A 14,297-nucleotide genomic window follows, 5' to 3' on the forward strand; every position below is an offset into this window, starting at 1 on the left:
ATTTTTTCGTTTAATTTTGTTTCGATTATTGTGTGCATAGACTTATATACATAGCTAGACCGCACCCGCAGTAAGAGGCAGCATGGCAGCATTATTACGGTGCAGACATAGGCTGCGGTCCACTTGACGCTACAAATGCTTTGGAGCGTTCTTCTTCTCCTTCGATCTTTCTTCATTTGAAAGAAAAGAGAAGAGGAATGCTTCGAAGCATTTGTAGCGTCAAGTGGACCAGCCTATGTCAGCACCGTTATGCTGTCATGCTGCCTCTTACGGCAAGGGCCGGTCTATCTATATAAGTCTATGATTGTGTGTACTATAAAGAAATATTTTATGAAATATATTAAGAAATAATCATAAATCAAGAAACCTTTAGAAACATTTTAGAGATATTTCGTGAAATATTTCAAGAAACCTTTAGAAACGTTTTCAAAATATTTGCTGATATATTTTATTTAAAAATACTGAAATACTTGTAAATTACTTGAAATATTTGCGAAAGATTTTCAAAATATTTCAAGAAATATTTCAAAAGTATGTAATTCATAGACATATTTGTATTTCAAAAATATTTCATGACATATTTCTAAAATATTTCAAATCTTGCGATAAAATATTTTTTAAATAATTTAAAAATATTTCATGCTGTGTGGGTAGGAATCCTAATATGAGATGGTGGGGTTTTTTCATGGTGGGATCAACAGATGGGGCCTATATAGGGCTTTTTAACTTAACATATCTCATATTAGGATCCTATCTCATAATAGGGAACTTTCCTCTAACTTTTTTGTCTAATTTTCAAGTATAAGAAAAAGTTTTGTTATGAAATTATTAATATCTCATAACTTTTTAATAAAGCATTTTCAGACATTTTATATAAATTTGTATATTGCCTACTCTCAAACGCCATTTAATATTCTATAATTTAAGCAGCATTTACATTGCACATGCAATGATTAGATGCGCTGACTATAGCATTCATTAGCCACGCGGTACCACCTTGATAACACTATCTTACGTGAGTTAGACGTGCTTATACTTTAGTCGCAAAATTTATGACACGTCTTTTGCACGTCACCACGACATAACGTATGTATAACTAAAATAATCAGATTTTAATCAGCTGTCTGTTGGATATTATGCGCTTTTATATGATTGATATTTCGGAAATAAATATTTTATTTCTTATTTTGAATTTAAATTTTACACGTATCTAATAAGAATTATACCAAAAAAGAGACACGGCAGTGTCTCGCGCCAAGTATATACGCGAAGCGAGACCGCACCGTGAATCTTTTACGCGACGCGACGATGAGTTGCGAGTGTACCCGAGATTTATAAATGACGGAACTGCACAACTTGTATCAGTTGCATCGTGGAGTCCATTTTATAATAAAGTATGGCTCACTTTTGGACTTATAATAATTAAATAAACACAAAATATAAAACTAGTAAATAAATAAATAAGTAGATATGTGTTTTATAATAACACACATTCCGTTTCTTAATTAATTATAATTTTGTATGTATAATTTCGATTTTCACAATCCTCTACGTTATTAAAATATCATTAAAACGTCACTAAAAGGCCAATATAAAGGTCATAAAATCACGTCTTTTTAAGGTCTTGAAGTGTCATCATCCGTGACATCAGTTCGTTATTTTCGGTCATCTACATTGGTCATTTTTAGTCATTTGTGATCAAATTTTGACGTCATTTTGACGTATGCGCTTGTCTGTTCTAATTTTTGCTACAACTAGGTACAATAATGCATTTTGTCTATCATGTATTTTATGTACATATTATAGTATAAGAACTTGATTTTTCAAAACCGGTCAACTATTTTAAGACTGTCAATAGGTGCTCAACACGTCGTATAAAGTCACAAATACACGTTACTGCAACGTTTTTATCACAAGTAGCTCTATTCTTTAACTTTAACGACAGAATCGGTATCGTTATATCTCTCTCGTTGCGGCTTTTTTTCCATATATAATATACCTGCGCAACGACAACATAACAATAACTCGTTAAGAGTTACAGAATAGAAGTGGAACAGGAATTTGGTATAGAATAGGAATTTGGCTGTTAGTTACGTAACAGCGACGTATTAATTACCTTTCGAACCCCAGTTGAGACGTTATATTAGCGACGTGCTTGCTATACGGTGCTGTCAGGGCATATAAACTGTCAAACTCACAAGTGTTTACATTATCTCATAATAGGGGACTTTCCTTAATTTAATACATCTCAATTTCTATGTTGCTTTTTATTATGGCTTTTTCATTATGGTAACAGGTAACGTAAGAAGACAGGTGTAGCACTGCATATAATGGTAGCCGAAGAATAAGATGACAGAAAGTCAAATTTTGGTCTAGAATTGACACGTTTTGGCATGGCTTCTCCATGCCAACAAAACGAACAAAATACAAATGTATAATATAAAATCTAAAAAATGGTTAATCTAAATATTAATAAATTACATAATAAAGATATTATATAGGGGAGGGACCGAATTCTTGTATCTCGGACTAATTTCTGATTGGTCAAAGAAAATGACGATTGCGTATCCTTCATGAGAATTATATAGATGAAAGATGAAAGGAGTTTCTATAGGTGGTAGTTCTATGGGAAGGAATTTGAAAGGTTTGGGATGCAACAAGACGGCGGTCAGATCTCCTCAACAGCGGATCTAGCAAAGCGAAATTGTCACGCAGATACGAGGGAGAGTGCATGTAAAGTATTCGAAACATTTGACAGCCAAGAAAGTATAACCTCCTGTTTTCAACTGTAAGCCACCCCAATTGTCGCCTGAACGGAGTAATATGTTCGTCACGCTTGAGATCAAATATAAAGCGAATGCAACAATTCACAAGTCTCTGTAATAAGGTGTTCAGTTCTTCAGTCAAACCGTGATAGACTAGGCAGCAGTAGTCAATGTGCAGCATAAGTAAAGCTAATACAAGCCTTATCCTTAACCTTGTGGACAAGGAGTTTTTGTTAAACTTAAGTTTGTACAAAGAATAATGCACTTTTTGAGAGACATGCAAGATATGCTTTTTCCAGGATAGATTACTCGTAAAGATTACACCCAAATTCTTAGCTTCGTTTTACGAAGGGTAAAGACGTATGGTTAACAATAATAGGAAGTAAACAATGGAGGTCGATATCATTGATATAAGCCTGACTACTAAATATAAGTATCTTTGACTTTGCAGGATTAAGTTTAAGACCATCATTTAACGTAGCATAGTCGAAAATAGCATTCGCATCCCTTGAAATCAACTCAAGACCATGCAGAATGTCAGCGCGAGTACACTGGAGATATATTTGTACATCATCAGCAAACATCATATGACAGACAAAAGACATCATATGACAGACAATCATTGATATAAAGAGCAAATAGAAGTGGGCCAAGTACAGAGCCCTGAGGGACGCCAGTCGACGTAAAAAGCCACTCAGTTAGTAATAAAATTTAATATTTATAATTAAGTATTATGGTATAAATAAACTATTGTTCTCCAAATATTTATTTGTCTTTGTAATTAGAAATAAAATTTATATTGACATAAAATAAATTTTCAAACTTCGTATCATAGTATAGTACAAAAGAAGATAATAAAACAATACATCAAACTTAAATCATAACTATTAAAACAAAATTGCAGATAAGTATAATATTGGTATTTTCTATTCTAGTAATGCACATGTTTTCCAAACATAAATAATTATTTTATTAATTTTATCGAATGCTTAAACTAATCATCTAGTTGACTAGTTATCAGTTTTATTACATTCACTTTAGTGCTTTTAATGGAACGTTCAACAGAAAGTATAAGACATGAAAAATAAAAATATATAAAAAATAAAACTTCATAAATTGGTTTTGTTTGGAACATTCTGTATATGTAAATTAGACATTAAAAATTTCATTTTTCTAATGTCTTGCTTATTTTTTCGCTTACACTTCTACAAATCTTTTTAAATATTATAATTTTTTTCATAATAATTTTTTTTAATTTATATGTGTCTTTATAAATATCATTCAAATATGTTGTACTTCAATAACATTCTTTAATTGTTTTTTTCCTGTATTGCTTCTCTTTTCCTTTAATGGCGTTATCTTTTCATTGTCATTTTCTGTACTGCGTATTGAAGAATTAGTGTTGCTTAATATATATCCACTTTCTCTAACTGATTTATCATTTTTGGAGGCACATGGTTGAATATCCATATAATTCTTAAATGTTTTATTCATATTTTCTTTTTCACTCATTAAATCCTGAAAATTATTTTCATTGTGTGGATTATTTTTTTTTCTGAAGCAACAATATTGCTGTTTGTATCTGTGTCATTACGCAACTGTAGTAAAAGATCATCTTCATCTTTATCTAAATATTCCACTTCTGTTGTGTCTTTCTGTACAGCAAATAAACATTCTATTTATATAAAAATTATTTGTCATAAAATATATAAGTATATACGTATATTAAATTTTTAATCTTTTTTACATGTAACGTAGAGCAAGAAACACTGTGGCTGTGCTTCAATATTCACTACTTTTACTAAAAATCTACAGTTCAAGCATAATATAAATTTTTATCACTGGCAGTAAATTTTGAATCAGCCTGTCACATACAGATATTTTATTCATATATATCAGATATTTTATACATATTATAGGTGCATTTGGAGAGATGCTGTTACCACTCTTATGCCTATTTCTACCGCTGTAGATTAACTTTAATCTTGGTTTAACTTACTTTCTATCTTTCTCTAATTTTATGAATTGGAAAAAGATACAATTTCACAAATTATACTTTGTATACCTAGTTTAACTAACAATACCTAATAGAAGAGTTTGTTTTATATAAAACAAATTCTCTTATTGGATATTGTTAGTTAAAATCCGATTAAAGTAGATTGTGCAATTGACCCATAGCATGCTGTTATTGTTTATCTAATAAGTGTAAAAAAATAGAATGACTCTAATAACATTAATAACGTCTTTCCAAAATTTACTGCTGGTGATAAAAATTTATATTATGCTTGAACTATAGATTTTCAATGCAAGTAGTGAATTTTGGAACACAGCAATTGTGTTTCTTGCACTATACAATTATATATCCAATACTATATATATATATATATATATATATATATATATATATATATATATATATATATATATAGAGAAAGAGAGAGAGAGAGAGAGAGAGAGAGAGAGAGAGAGAGAGAGAGAGAGAGAGAGAGAGAGAGAGAGAGAGAGAGAGAGAGAGAGAGAGAGAGAGACAACAATTTCTAAGATATAAGTATAATGTAAATATGTAATTCTTCTATTTTATACCTCTGGAATATTCAATAAATGTACAGGAGATTCTTCTATTGCAGGATGTCCATGAATGCTAGTGGAACTTATTATGTTTAAAACTTGTTCTTCTTGTGAGGTTAATGATTTGGTATTCATTATACCACCGCACCTGTCGCTGCCATGGATTGTTTTATATTTGAATGTTTCTTCTTGCTGCGCGATTGAAAATCATGCCAGCACTGAAAAAATATTTAAATTGTTATTGAATTTGAAGCTAAATTTCTAAATAATACTGTTTATGAAGTATATTGGTTATGAAGTATACATATACTTAGTATATACTTATTAAGTATACTTATATAATCTAACATTATAAATGCAAGAAATTATAACTATACTTACAAATAATTTAAGACTACTAAAAAAGTATATAATATTATTTTTCTCCAAACATTAAATGTTAAAACAATTACTTTAAACCTATTTCATAATAATTATCTGCAAAAATTTGTTCTATTTCTTTTATTTACTGCCACTTTGTATATGTATGTACCTTTCGCCAACCTTTCCAATCCTTTTTAGCACCATTAACTGCATTTAAAATGTTTGTTATTTCGTTCCACAACTGTATTGAATGTTTCAACGTAAAAGATGATGAAAATTTTTCTCTTGTTAATTGCGGGTGTTTTTTTTCTATCTATTAATAAAGTTTGTTGTTCATCCGTGATGTTGGAACCTCTCTTTTTTTGTTTAAACTATCCATCTGTCTAAATATAAAATAATATTAATGTATATAAAAGTAATACATAATATTATCCATAACCTACAATAAAATTTCAGAAAAATATGCTATAAAGTCAAAAATTTTCTGTTAGCATAAGAAAATAACATATATTTTAAAGATCGTAAAGAATTATTTACATTATTAGGGGTACTCAAATAAGTTAGAGTTTAACGGTTTGAAAGGTGTTATATCGGGTTAAAGTCGAGTAAAAAGTTAATTTTTAAAACAGAATAATAAATTTCTTTCGCCAGTATATAGAATAACAATTAAAGTAATTTAAATCGACCTGACTGGTAATATATATATAACGTCTTTCCGATATGAACATTGAAAAACTGTGAGCCAACTTGGTTTGTCGGATTCACACAGCACTTTTTTCAGATCAATATCGAGACATTATTAATTTTGACCATGGTTTTAGTTTCAATGTTCATATCGGAAAGACGTTATATATATTGCCAGTCAGGTCGATTTAAATTACTTTAATTGTTATTCTATATACTGGCGAAAGAAATTTATTATTCTGTTTATTATACACCGTCGACCTAGAGTCCTTTTATAAGAGTCTGGACAGACTTTGGGAGTGCAACAACATGGCGTGAATGTCACGTATATAGGGACTCTATTCTAGACGCCCTAGATGGAAGAAAAATACTATGGCGTCGATGACTACACGTAATCGTTGTATTGTTGTGATATCGTGAGAGAATTCTACAGAGGCTGTGAGAAAGTGTGAGTTTGTCTATATTTTTATTTTGACTTGATAGAGATAAGATAACCAAAACTTTAAAATACCTGAAAAAAATATTTCAATAAAATAAATTATAATAGTATACAACAATTTATTGATAGAGAAAATTACGAGCTGTATATATAGATAAATGCATGACAGTTTTTTCTAAAAATACAATAGAAATGTAGGAAATAATAATTCCGATCGGAATCCATTTCGAAAAGTTCCATAATACGCACCCTGAGAGAGGCTCCTAAGGCTTGTTATTTTACCGCTCGTGATTGGTTCCGCCATGGTGTTGCACGTCCAATGAAAATAAGGACCAGTCTGTCCAGACTCTTATAAAGGGACTCTACGTCGACCTAGTAATCGGTGCTCCATCTTTTCAGTTGTTATTGCGATAAATATTACCACAGCCCCAGCAGTGGTCGAATTGGCACGACACCCACACGGTATACGGGATGAGGTTCCAGGTTCAAACCTTGGCTGGGGTAATATTTTTCGCAATAAAATTAAAAACTATTTAATTTAGAAATTACATCAACTGACCAAAACCATGGTTAAAATTAATAATGTCTCGATATTGATCTGAAAAAAAGTGCTGTGTGAATCCGACAAACCAAGTTGGCTCACAGTTTTTCAATGTTCATATCGGAAAGACGTTATATATATTGCCAGTCAGGTCGATTTAAATTACTTTAATTGTTAATTTTTAAACTTTGGGCGCGCTACTCTTTAAAGTAATGCAAAATACATAAGTGACTCATTAATCTATCACATTAATCTTTGGGTTAAAAGTTCAAAAATTAACTTTTTACTCAACTTTAACCCGACATAACCTGTCAAACCGTTAAACTTTAACTTAATTATTTGAGTACCCCTATTATTTCTTTAGGTTATAGAAAATCTAATTAAATATTGTAATTACCTTTTATATAATAAGATCAATTGTAATGATGCTTTTTACGTGCACGTAATAATGTTCTCAAGTCCCGCTGCCGATAACCGTGATTTAGCCGAGAAAATATTTCATTTAAGGGTCGACAGGAGTAACACTACCGACCTCTGTCGGGTTGCTTAGCTGCGAGTCCGTATTTTATTTATTATAAATTTTTTAAGAGCCACACAAAATGGAAAATCCGGCTCTGTACCGCCTTGCGGCTGATCTTACTGATTAAAACGAGCATAAGTTTAATGAGATTCGTTAATTAATTTGGCTAAAATTTAAGAAAAACCGTTCCTAAGCAGTTTTGCAGCTCTAAGCAAGCTTGAAAAGTTGCTTAGAAAAGGTTTTTCCCAAATTTTAGCCAAATTAATTAACGAATCTCATTAAACTTATGCTTGTTTTAATCAGTAAGATCAGCCGCAAGGCAGTACAGAGCCGGATTTTCCATTTTGTGTGTGTGTGTGTGTGTGTGTGTGTGTGTGTGTGTGTGTGTGTGTGTGTGTGTGTGTGTGTGTGTGTGTGACTCTTAAAAAATTTATAATAAATAAAATACGGACTCGCAGCTAAGCAACCCGACAGAGGTCGGTAGTGTTACTCCTGTCGACCCTTAACCTCGCACGTCCCTCTTTAGATTCCTAGGAAATGTTAAATCTCGCGCGTTGGTCCTAATTTTTGTGAACAGTTAGTATATTTTCCAACGTTGCCAAGTGTAATTCAGCGCAATGGAAAACGTATACGTTTCTAATTGCGAATACTACAAAATAATACTCAAGAATATAAATTCAAAAGCGTATACGCTTTTTCATCATTCGCAATGTTCGTATACGTTAATTATTTGCGTACAGATTCAAGAATAGGGCCCAGCGATTGTCCGGTCCGTGTTGATTCTCTCGGTTCGCCGTAACAGTGGACACTTTGCTGTGTTACAAAATCGAGTAAAACTGCGAAGACGAAAATTCTAATGCCATCCTAGAAGAGCGACAGCTCGCAGAAGCACGACGATACTAATTGCCGGCACGATCGGAAGGCGCGATGAACTGCCTCATCTGGCAAGCAGCAACTTTCGCTTCTTGTTTACGGAGCGATAAGTCAACCTATTAGAAGTTACCCCCCCACTTTTAGAATTAACATATTTTCACGGTTGTGCTGAATTGTGCTAGGTTTGTGCTATATTGTGCTCGAAAATTATAACCATAATATGAAAAATACAAAAGAAAATTAAAAAAAACAAATTTTTAGGTCAGACCCCCACTTTTCGTTTTTTTCAATTTTTTTGATTGTGCTGAGTTGTGCTAAGTTGTGCTAACACATTGTGCTAAAATATTATTTAAAAAAATAACAACAAAAAAAGTTAAAATATTTTTTTATCGTAACTCTTTTTGTTATAATTTTTTAAAAATAATATTTTAGCACAATGTTAGCACAACTTAGCACAACTCAGCACAATCAAAAAAATAAAAAAAAAAAAAAAAAAGTGGGGGGCCACCCTCTGCCACCTGCTTTCTCCCCAGTTCTTTTTTAAGTACTCTGGTATCCACTCCCTTTTTATCATGTCATACCACTTGTTAAACTTTGCCTTCCCTATCTCCTTCCACCTCTCCTTTCTTTGTTTCCTTTTTTTTTCTCAAGCACGTCCTCCCCCCTTCACATCCCCTTCTCCTTCAGATCCTCCACCTTTTCTATCCTCCAGCCCCTGCTTTCCACCGCTTCTTTTTTCTCTTCCTCCCATCTTCCCCTGCTCTCCCTTCTTTTCGCCCTCCTCTTTACCTCCTTCCAGCACTCCCTTGCCAGCTCCCCTTCTTTTCCCTCCTTCAATTTTTTCTCATACCCCCATGCTCTCATAACCGCCCTTTCTCTTAGTTTCTCCCTTTGTAACTCTTCCCTAATCATATATCCCGGTATACATCTTTCCACTCCCAACACCCACCTTAAATATCTTTCCTGCAATCTCTCTATTTTCCCTCTTTCCCTCCACCCCCATATTTCCACTCCGTAATTTATCACCGTCCATATCAACTTATCAAACAACCATATTCTCCTACTCCAATCCCCCCCAAACCTCCTCTTTCCGATCTCCCATACTTGTCCCAGCAACGCCGCCCCTCTCCTCGTCCTTTCTCTTACATGTTCGTCCTGCCTCCCATTACATTTTACTACATATCCCAAGTAGCAGAATTTTCTCACCTCCTCAATTATCCTACCCTTCCACTTCCAACTCACCTTTTTCCATCTTTCTCCCCCTTTTCTGCATCTCATTACTTTCGTTTTTTTACTGTTTAATACCAGTTCCTTTCTGTCCAAATACCCCTCCTGTTTTCCCATTATTCCTTTCATATCTTCCTCACTCTCTGCCAACATCGCTATATCATCCGCATAAGCCAGTGTATATATCTTTCTCCCTCCCAGCTTTATTCCACCCCAGCCTTCTCTTTTCAGTTCATTGTCAATGTCCGCCAGCAGCAAGGTGAACAAAATTTGACTTAACGGACACCCTTGTCTGACTCCCCTTCCTGTCCAAAATCTCTCTCCCATCTCTTCTCCCACCCTTACTCTGCATATCGTCTCCCCCAATGGCTCTTTACACCTCGCCACCAAGCCCTCCCTTACTCCCTTTTTTCTCATGGTTTCCACCAAAATCCTCCTGTCCACCGAGTCAAAAGCTGCTTTTAAGTCAACGAACATCACTACCATCTTCCCTTTCCTCCCATTTACTTACTTGTTTATCAGGTAATTTAGTACGTAAATGTTGTCCGTGGTCCCAACCTTTCTTCTGAACCCTGTCTGACTCGGTGGCAGCAAGCCCTTCTCTTCAATCTCCTCCCTCAACCTTTCCGCCAACACGGCAGCATACACCTTGTATGTTGTTTGTGCTAACGTTACTCCTCTGTAGTCCCCCATTCTCTCTCCCTCCCCCCTTTTTTTCCTATAAGCACTATAATTTCCTCCCTTTAATTTTCCGGCCAACCCTCTCCTTTCCACACTCTATTGCACACCTCTCATAGCCATTCTTTTACTACCTTCCCTCCAAACTTCCAAACCTCATTTGGAATTCCATCACTTCTCATCGCTTTTCTCTCTCTAAGCTTCCTCACTACCTCCCACACCTCTTCTTTCCTTATCTCCTCCTCCTCTTCCTCCCTCCCCTTCCTTCTTCTTCTTGTTCTCATCACCACCCTCCCTTCCACTCCTCCCAATAGCTCTTTGAAGTACCCATCCCATTCTTGCATACTAATTCTTTTAGTCACTCTCCTTCTCCTTTTTCTTTCCCTGTTTACCACCTTCCATACCTGCCCTTCGTCTTGATCTCCTTTACTTCCGCTTCCCATTTCTCCACTTCTCTTCTTTTCTTCTCTTCACATAGCTTCTTGTATCGCTGTTTTTCTTCCCTGTAACTGTCCCCCTCTCCCCCTTCCCTTCTCCATTTCCTTAACATGTTGCCAACTCTCCTTTTCCCCTCCCTACATTTCTTATCCCACCAGCCCCTTCCTCCGCTTTTTTTGCCCCTCCCATTCATTTCCCTTAATACCTCCCTTATCCTTCCCTTCAGTCCCTGCCACTTCTCCTCCACTCCCCCTCTCTGAGCATGCCTGTTTGTCCCATTAACTCTCTAAATTTTGTCTTGCCTTCTTTTGACCAGTCTTTTCTCCCACTTTCGCTTTTTCCCCCTTTTCATTACCCATACCTTCCTCCCACCCTTCCACCTACGCCGTCACTGGCTGATGGTCTGAATCGACCTTCTCTTCTACCACCACCCGTTCTACCCTTTCCCTTGTTCTCCTGTCCCCTAACACGTAGTCAATCACCAACTTCCCTCTTCCCCCTGTATACGTCCATTCTCCTTCCTCATCTCCTCTAATTCCCCCGTTAAAAATCGCCCACTTATGTTTCCCCAAAAATCTACACAATTTTTTTCTCTCCCCATTTACCTTGCCATCCTTCGATCTCTTTTCTCCTTCCCTCCTCTCTTCTTCTCCCTCTTCTACGAACCCTCTTCCTTTCCGGTCCTTGCGTTAAAATTCCCCCCTATCAGCACTCTCACTCCCATTTCAATCTCCTCCACCCATTCTTTCAGGCCTTCCAACTTCCCGTCCATATCCTTATTTATATATACTCCTACTACCCTCCACCACTCTTTTCCAAGTTTCACTTTTATCAATACTATCTCTTCTTTATCTTTTTTCATCTTCTCTCTTTCCATTTTGATTCCTACCCTCACCCCTACCATCATTCCTCTTACCGCTCTTCTTTTCCGGCCCTTTTTCCCTGCTTTCTGCACTTCTCATACGTAACCTCTTGGCATCTTTTCTTTTATCTTTTCCCACCCCTTACCGTCCACCCACGTTTCACATAACACCATTACATCCCAATCCTCCAGTCTTTTCCAAAACTCTTTATCTTTATTTGTTAACCCCGCCACATTCCAAAAGGCTACCTTATAAATTCTACTTCCCTCCCCTCTCTCTCTCTTCTCTCCCTCCTCTCCCTCCTCCTCTCCCACTCTTCCATCCAGTTCCTCCCTCTTATCCTTCTCAATTTTTGCTTCTCTTTTCTCCCCCCTAACCGCTCCTTCTCTCTTCTCTACTCCCCCTGCCTTTGCTCTTTTTCTCTCTTTCACTTTCTTTTCCTTTCCCTTGCCCTTCCTCCCAGCACCTCTCTCTGTCATTCCTAAGCACACCTTACCTCATCCCACACCCACCATCCCCCCTCTATCCATACCCTTCCCATCTCTATCCGTACCTATCCCTCCCCTCCAGCTTTTGTTCCATGTCCTCTATTCTTTTCTGAAGCTCTCCTCTCTTCCTTCTCCACATCTCCTCTCTTTCCTTCAGTTCGCTTTTTATCTTCTTTACTTCTTCCATCATTGCCTCCTTTTGCCCCTTCGCCACCTCTCTTATCTCCTCTCTCACTCCTTTTAACCCTTCTCTCATCTCCTCCCTTATTCCTCTAAGCAACCTCTTTACATCCATATCCTCTCCCCTGCCCCCCCTGGTGGCGTTCCCACCGTCTTGTTACTTCTCTTTGAGAAGTCCCCTTCCCCCCTCGCACCCTCTTCCATCTCCATTTTATCCCTCTTCCTCTTAAACAACTCGTCTATACTCCCTTTCCTCTTGGAAAACTCATCTAGATTCCCCGTACTTCTGCGTCTCGCTTTCCCCAGCCTATCCACAAACTGCGCCATCTGTCCTTTTACTCTAAGGCCGTACTACTTCCCCGCGTTATCCCGAAATCCCCAGAATTTCCTAGCTCTTCACTCTCGCGCTCTCTATCCTTCCCCTTCTACGCTTGTCTCTCTAACCTCAACCTTCCCGATTCTCCTCCGCCTCCACGGACTCTTCCCTGTCCTCCGCGCTGCCACCACTCTCACACCTTCTCTTTCCTTCACCACGCTCACGTCTCACTCGCTACACTCTCTCACTCGCTCTATCTCTCACACTCAAACTTCGCTTTTCGCTCGCAAAAATCGCCAACTCACATCTAATCAACCGGAAACGGAAGTCAAAACATAATAACAAAAAAAGTTAAAATAAAAAAATCATTTTTGGATATAATTAATTTTTTTATTGTAACTCTTTCTATTATTTTTTTTAAATAATATTTTAGCACAATGTGTGTTAGCACAACTTAGCACAACTCGCAGCACAATCGAAAAAATTGAAAAAAACAAAAAATGGGGGCTGACCTAAAAATTCGTTTTTTTACATTTTTTTTTGTATTTATCATATTATGGTTATAATATTCGAGCACAATTCAGCACAACCGTAAAAATATGTTAATTCTAAAAGTGGGGGGCTAACTTCTAATAGGTGATAAGTCAGTCAAACCAGATTGGTTCAATTCAAGGATTGATCTCGCTATTTAGTTCTCACGGTCAAGGTCGAATCAACAAGTACAACAACGTAACGTCATACTTACAAGCAGTGTTGCCAACTCGGATCAACATTATATCCCACTAGAGGACTTCGTGAAATTCCGCTAAAAACTGTTAAACTTCTCTGCGTTCTTTCCCGCCAGAAACCACTAATGGTGCATGCTTTTTCCACCAAAAACCACTAATAATGCATGCTTTTCCACCAAAAACCACTGCACGTCTAATATGTTGGAACATTACTGAAATATATATCTAGCGGCATCTAATTTAAATCGCTTACATTTCATTGTCAGTACAGAATCTCTTGCAGAAAAATGGTAATCTCAACTCAAACATAAATGCAAACAAACTCAAATAAACTTGAAATTACTTATTTTATTATATAATCAGTCTCATTACATTTCTTATAAAATAAAGAAACTCAACATTATTTATGATCTTTGATCAAATAAACCAAAATAAAGTTATAACAAACTCTGATAAAATAAACTGTTTCAAATACGTGCTATAATTATAACACATAACATCAATTCATGTATCTTAAAATTACGTAAAATAATAGCGAAGTTGATATAAAATCAGAATCGAAACGATACATTCGATGAATATAATTAGATCAAGTAAGAGGCAAATATCCCGAAAATGAGATTGTA

The 14,297-nt window shown here is 35.8% G+C and overlaps 1 protein-coding gene and 1 long non-coding RNA gene across 3 annotated transcripts in view; one reads left to right on the forward strand and one right to left on the reverse strand.

Annotated features, from left to right (window-relative positions):
* The window catches only part of Cyt-b5-r (Cytochrome b5-related), a 63,438-nt gene that overhangs the window by 7,586 nt on the left and 41,555 nt on the right, over positions 1–14,297 (forward strand). The gene's annotated exons all lie outside the window — the stretch shown is intronic.
* Positions 4,237–8,086, reverse strand: LOC143905257 (uncharacterized). Its single transcript, XR_013259153.1, has 4 exons — positions 7,758–8,086; positions 5,866–6,079; positions 5,349–5,551; positions 4,237–4,420 (listed from the first exon to the last, which is right to left on the reverse strand). It is a non-coding gene; the product is annotated as an uncharacterized LOC143905257 (long non-coding RNA).

This window comes from Temnothorax americanus, unplaced genomic scaffold, assembly GCF_048541705.1.
Source record: "Temnothorax americanus isolate GAGA-0224 unplaced genomic scaffold, ASM4854170v1 Scaffold6, whole genome shotgun sequence".
Classification (NCBI taxonomy): domain Eukaryota; kingdom Metazoa; phylum Arthropoda; class Insecta; order Hymenoptera; family Formicidae; genus Temnothorax; species Temnothorax americanus.